Raw genomic sequence first — 6,040 nt, forward strand, 5'->3', positions numbered from 1 at the left:
GGGAGGGGAGGGGAGGAGGGAGGAGGGAGGAGGAGGTCGCCGGAGAGGAGAAGTATGGTGGAGGAGAGAAGGGAAGATGAAATGAAGAGAGGAGGAGAGGACCAGCCATATATACGGCATACTAATGGCGCACCGCGGGCAGGTGCGCCATTAGTAATTTTTTTTATTTTTTTGATTTATTTTGAATTTTGAAGGCGGGAAGATACTAATGGCGCACCGCGGGCAGGTGCGCCATTAGTAATTTTTTTTATTTTTTTTATTTATTTTGAATTTTGAAGGCGGGAAGATACTAATGGCGCACCACGGGCAGGTGCGCCATTAGTATTTTTTTTATTTTATTGATTTATTTTGAATTTTTAAGGCGGGAAGATACTAATGGCGCACCATGGGCAGGTGCGCCATTAGTAAGTTTGAATTTATTTGATTTTTTTGCCTCTCTAGATCTTAAAAGCCCCGTATCTTTTTTTCTGTTAGGTTTTTGAGGATTTTGAAAATGTTTAACGGGGTTCCCCCGTTAAATTTGGATGTAACTTTTCGAGTAGATGATTTTTCATATAAAAAACTTTTTCATCCGAGTTAGTATGCAAAAGTTATGCCCATTTTTACAAATTCTCGCGAGATTTTGCAAATGAAGTCAAATTTCATATTTGCAAATTTTCCCAACAACTAGGCCACATATCACATACCACATATCACAATGTTTAACTAGTAATGGCGCACCATGCCACGGTGCGCCATTAGTATGTTTGGACAGGCGCACTAGTTCAAAAAAAAATTGGTACTAATGGCGCACCGTAGGCAGGGTGCGCCATTAGTAGTTTCAACACTAATGGCGCATCAGAAGGTGGTGCGCCATTAGTATATACTAATGGCGCACCACATGTCTGGTTCGCCATTAGTGTCATTTCCATCTATAGCCCTTTTCCTAGTAGTGCTGACTGAGGTTAGGCGGGAGAAAAACAATCTTCAAGACGCTAATATAAAGCTGAACATGGAACTAAAAGACGTTCGGGGCCATCTTGCAGACTCCGAGAAGGAGAATAAGAGGCTTCGGCGCGGCATTTTCAGTAAGTGCTTGAACGAATCCTTTTAAAGGTATTCGGCGAAGAAGCCGACTAACAGTGTTATGTCTGTAGGTATGCTGACGGGTCGTCCCGCGGAGGAAATGCCCGGGTCTGCGGGTGATCTTCTGTCCAAGCTGTCACATCTGCACGAACAAGTTCGGCAGGTGATGCAGGGTGTTTCCAAGGCCTTGTGGCCGTCCGTCTCCATGCCAGAGGGCGTTTGCAGAGCTTGCGGAGAAGCTCAAAGGAGCATGGCGGCGCTTCCGATTATGGAAGATATCAGCCTGCCGACAGGGTGCCATAGAAGCCGGACCTGTGGGGCCCGACAGAAAAGAGATCCCCGTTAGCTTAGTTTATGGGCAAGTAGAATTAGCCGCAAAGTATTCCCAACAGGATTGTAAGCTAGACCGCCTGTTGGATGGTATAGAAGAAGAATTTAGTCAGTCTGCATGACTATGTAAATAAAGTGACATGTATAATGCCTTCTAGCCGGATTGTAGATCATTTGTCGTTGCGGACCTTTTCGCTTCAGCCTCTGGGCCCAATAGTCCGGAGTGTATCCGAATACCCGCTCAGTTATATAAGAACTAGGGTATGTGTGGAGACCAGGCATAGGGGTCATTAGTGCTTTATCAGACAAGTTCCCAACTAGTTATGTTATATTACATGGGTAGTAAGAAACATCTTCCAGGGAGAATAGTTCCGTTAAGGGTTCCTTTCCCTGGGTAAGCATGCCCTAAAGAGCATGTTCGGACTGCTATAGGAAATGCAGGAAAAACATCTAGGGACAGATATGAAAAATAAAAATCATCTTTTGTTCATCGACCGAATATTCCCTTAAGAACGCTAGCTTTCGGCTTCACCCAGTCTGAGGTACACATCCGGCTGACCCGGCAGTAACAATCGCAGAGGTGATCCCCTTATGCCCTAGCCGAATTAACGGGAACGTAGGGCATAAATACAAGAGCCAGGCAACCCAGCTTGGCCAAAACTGAAGTCATATCGATGCATATAATGGTGAAAAAAGGTACATGCGGAAGTGTAACACATGTGTTGGGCATGAAGCCCGGATAAATAATTTAAGCTTCTGTGAAAGAAGCCCCCAGGTATGAAGAGTGTGGCTAGCGCATCTGTAATGTGCAAGCGAGGCACAAGGTGACCCTTGAAGGCCTAGAGGAATAAGAAAAGAAATAAAGAAAGGAAAACAAGACAGATAATGTATATGCGAAAAATGGACAAAGGGAGGGGACTAACATAGAGTCCGGTGCTAGGCGTAGAATCTTCGGAGCCTGGCCGCGTTCCATGGGTTCGGCTCGAGTCGACTAGTCGATGCATCCCATAGTCGGTACGCTCCACCGGTCAGAACTTGGTCAATAATGAAGGGACCTTCCCATTTGGGCTCGAGCTTGTTCTTTTTCTTATCCGGCAGGCGTAGAACTAGTTCACCAATGTTATAAGTGTTGGCCCGTTGTAACGCCCGGATAATCTTGCTACACTAATCCCACGCCAATCATGCCACGTCATCCCGATTACTATTGCTAAACGTCCGTTAGTTCAAACCGCTTCAAATTCAAATTAAAATTAATGTCGGCAATAAAAGTTTTCAAAAATTGAAACAAAAATGTTTGGTGGTTGCCATATATTACAAAGGTAATTATGGTGCAACAAACACATTTTTATAAAATGGCTAAATGGTTTAAAATGATTTCAATAGAAAAGAAAGAAATAATAAAAGAAAATAGAAAACAAACAAACAAAAAATGGAAGGAGAGGAAGGCCCCACTGGGCTTCGGCCCAGCAGGTCGTTCCTTTCGGCCGCAGGCCCAACCGGCCTCCCCCCACTTCTCCATATCCCCCCACGAACCCGAACCCTAACCTAACTACTCCCCCACTCGCTCCCCCCACTCCCGTCGCCTGGATCTGGATCGGGGAATCCCGATCCCCTCGCCCCTCTCCCTCGCGCTCCCGTCGCCGCCTGGACGCACCGGCGACCGGAGCTCCCTCGCCGGCCTGCTTCCCCTTCCCCACCGGCCTGCACCCGCTCCGCCGTATCGTCCCCGACTGCCTCCTCGTCCCCCATTGCTGTGTGCCCTACTCCCCCCTTGTGAGCGCCTCCCTCCTCTCCCTTTCTCCTCGACGCGGTCACCGACGGCCCATCGCGCCTATCACCGCGTGCGCCCGCGCCTCCCCGCGCACCCGCGGCCGCAGCCCTCCTGATCCGGCAGCCCTCCCTGCTCCGGCCGTCCTCGCCGACCATGCCCGCGACCCCTGCTTGCCAGCCAGCGCGAGCCCGCCGCCGGCCTAGTGCATGCGGCCACCCCTGCCGACCGCACCCTGGGCGTGCACCTGCGGCCCTCCTCGCCTCGCTCCCGCGCCGTGGCCACCCCCCTTGCTGCGCCTCTGCTTCTGCCGCCCCGCCGCGGCCTCGTCCCCTCGCCACTCGCCCCACTCACCCCTGCCGGCGCCAGCTTCTTGCGCCGGCCGCCTTTGCCTTGCCGCGTCACCCGCTCGCCGGTGCACCGGCGCCCGCCAGCCGCCCCGTCGGGTGCGCCCCTGCGAGGGCCATCGCCCATTCGGGCTGCACCCGATACCCGCACGCCCGCAAAGGCCCCTAGGGCCTATGACGAACGGGGCCCACGCCCAGAACAAAATTGTAAAAAAAATTAAAAAAAATTAACTAATTAATTAATTAGTTAGTTAAAGAATTAATTAACTTAATTAATTGTGTTTAACTAACCTAATCAATTAACTAAACTAATTAAACTTGTTTAGTTAGTCATAGACAATAACAGTAGGACCCACATGTCAGTTTGACTAGGTCAACTGACTAGTTGACCGCTGACACAATAATGACGTCATGCTGACATCACAAGTCACTGTTTTGGATGATTCGGATTTAAAAAATTAAATTAATTCTAGAAAATAGATAAATCTTTAAAAATTAATATAGAATAAACCGTAACTCGGATTAAATTATTTTCAACATGAAAGTTGCTCAGAACGACGAGACGAATCCGGATACGCAACCCGTTCGTCCGCTACGCATCCCTAGAATAGCGAACACGCAACTTTTCCCCTCCGACTCCTCTGCCTAAAAACGCATCCCTAGGTAGGGCTGCGACGTGTTGATCTTCCGAGGCCGGGCATGACCTAGAAAAGTGTGTCCGGCCAAATGGGATCGAGCGTGTTGGGATATGTGGTGCACCCCTGCAGGGAAGTTAATCTATTCGAATAGCCGTGATCTTCGATAACAGGACGACTTGGAGTTGTACCTTGACCTTATGACAACTAGAACCGGATACTTAATAAAACACACCCTTCCATGTTCCAGATACAACCGATGATCGCTCTCTCACAGGGCGACGAGGGGAGGATCATCGGTTAGGATTATGCTATGTGATGATACTTGGAGGACTTCAGTCTACTCTCTTCTACATGCTGCAAGACGGAGGCTGCCAGAAGCGTAGTCTTCGAAAGGACTAGCTATCCCCCCCTTATCCCGGCTTTCTGCAGTTCAGTCCACATATAATAGCCTTATTCCAGTTGATACCAATGCATACATATGTAGTGTAGCTCCTTGCTTGCGAGTACTTTGGATGAGTACTCACGGTTGCTTTCTCCCTCTTTTCCCCCTATCCCTTCTACCTGGTTGTCGCAACTAGATGTTGGATCCCAGGAGCCAGACGCCACCTTCGACGACGACTACTACTATTCAGAAGGAGCCTACTACTACGTGCAGCCCGCTGACGGCGACCAGGAGTAGTTTAGGAGGATCCCAGGCAGGAGGCATGCGCCTCTTTCGATCTGTATCCCAGTTTGTGCTAGCCTTCTTAAGGCAAACTTGTTTATCTTATGTCTGTACTCAGATATTGTTGCTTCTGCTGGCTCGTCTATGATCGAGCTCTTGTATTCGAGCCTTTGAGGCCCCTGGTTTGTAATATGATGCTTGTATGACTTATTTTATTTGTAGAGTTGTGTTGTGATATCTTCCCGTGAGTCCCTGATCTTGATCGTACACGTTTGCGTGTATGATTAGTGTACGGTCAAATCGGGGGCGTCACAAGTTGGTATCAGAGCCGACTGCCTGTAGGAATCTCCCTTCCACACTCCTTGGCCGAAGTTGAGTCTAGACATTACAAAAACTTTTACTAACATGGCTGTGTGCCTTACGGTCCCACATCGCCATCTGGGAGGTATTAGGCTCTTTTACTCCTCGATCCTTACTCTGGGACACTGAGCTCTCTCCTACTCGGGTTAAATGATTTTACTAACTCTAACACTAGGATCCCATGACCACGTTGTCACATCCCTAGTCTGGTATGACCTAGACTAGCTAGTCATTTGTGCATCATGTTTAAATTTTCATTTAAATTTGAAATGAGGATTGGTGGAACCCTCAGAATCATTTTTGAAAATGACCCAAATAAAAATTTCTCCAAAAAGGTCCAAGGAAATGCTCATGTTGCTCTCTGAAAATATTGGACAGAGATAAAAATCAAACCAATATTTTTAAGAGCTCATAGGTATTTATTTTTGGGCATTTGGAATTAATGCATAAATATTTGCGTTGGAAATATATTAGTTATATATATTAATATATGTGCAAAAATTATGCCATTTATAAAGGAGCTCTGGAATAATATAGTTAGCTCCTGCAAAAATTGGCATAAGGTAATTAAATGATTTAATATTTTAATTAAATCAAAACAAATGTCAGAAAAATTAGAAAACAAAAATAAAAGAGGGAGACTTACCTGGGCCTCCTCCCTGTGCAGCCCAGCAGCAGCAGGCCGGCCCAGCCAGCAGGCGGCCAGCCCGCCTCCTCCTCTGTCGTCTTCGTCCTCGACAGAGGGAGGGGAGCGTGCCCGGCGCGCACGCGCGCCACCGCGCCATGACACCAGCCTCCCTGCTTGCCTGGCGCCCTCCTCGTCGCCCTGGAACGCCCGGACGTCGCCACGCCCCCCCCCCCGTACCCT

The sequence above is a fragment of the Triticum dicoccoides genome, chromosome 6A, assembly GCF_002162155.2.
Source record: "Triticum dicoccoides isolate Atlit2015 ecotype Zavitan chromosome 6A, WEW_v2.0, whole genome shotgun sequence".
NCBI lineage: Eukaryota > Viridiplantae > Streptophyta > Magnoliopsida > Poales > Poaceae > Triticum > Triticum dicoccoides.